Below are 1,173 nucleotides of genomic sequence, written 5' to 3' on the forward strand. Positions count from 1 at the left end.
GATGACTGACAGAGCAGCCACTCAGTTGGTAGCCTACCATGATCGACCCGGTGTGCTTGACCGGATGCAGAGTCTGTGATCTGATCGTCATAGGGGAGAGAAGATGGAATGAGAGCCTTATCCGATACGCCTTCCGGGAGCAGTTGGTCTGAAGAGTCTTGGCACTAACGATCCTCACAGGGGAGACTGCGGACAGGAGGGTATGGAGAGCGACTGGGAGACTGAAGGTATGTTTCTAAGACCTACATGACTTAGTTAGAGGAGGGACGACTCGACGGATTGATGGGGGTTAGATCTAGAGGATGCGCAACCACCCCCGTGTCGCTTTGTTCATTTGCAAGGTGGCATGGGGATGTTTGCCGACCAGGAGCGTGTTAGACGTAAGGGGAGTGAGAGTCGAGGGGTGCCCTAACGTGGAGGACACTATCAGTCATGTTCTTTTTAGATGCCCATGAGCGGCCCAGATCTGGAGGTGCGCAATGGCTTTATCCAGTACGTTGTAGGTTACGTCCTCAACTGAGGACTTTTTAGGCTATCTAAAGGAGTGCTTGCAAAGGCCCAGCACTGCAGAGTGGGGTATCAGATGTGCCTATATTGCCTATCATATATAGCTTGACGAAAATGCCCGGATCTTCAAGGACAAAAGGGTATACCTGAGGACAGTGGCGGGCAAAGCGTGACTTCATGCTGCTGAGATCACTAGTACTATTGTGGTGGTTTTACTTGGGTCAGTTAGGGATATCTAGGACTCCTACTTAGCTTTTGCAGTGACTAAGATTGCTTTTGTCTCCTTGCAGCTCTCACCCTCTAGCTTTCTTAAGGTAAACTTTGATGACGGTGCTTTTAAGGGTGGAGGCAGCAGAGGAGTGGACTTTGTGATCAGAGATCATGACTCCAGACTCGTCGTAATTGGGGGTCGGTGCATTTTCGATGCAACTATCATCAGAGCAGAGCTGAGAGCTGCATGGGAGGACATTACCTATGCGAGGCTAATTTTGGGTACAGAGAATATTTACCTAGAAGGAGACTCGGTTACGGTGATCAAGTGGATTCAAGGCCAACATGACAATGACGACCGATATCCACTGCTTCAGGACATACATAGACTCTCGATAAGGTTTGGCTCCTTTCGAGTTACTCATGTTTATCTGGAGATGAATGGTGCTGCTCACT

The sequence above is a fragment of the Phoenix dactylifera genome, chromosome 8 (genome assembly GCF_051530095.1).
Source record: "Phoenix dactylifera cultivar Ajwa chromosome 8, Ajwa_hap1_PhDact_Kaust_v1.1, whole genome shotgun sequence".
Lineage (NCBI taxonomy): Eukaryota > Viridiplantae > Streptophyta > Magnoliopsida > Arecales > Arecaceae > Phoenix > Phoenix dactylifera.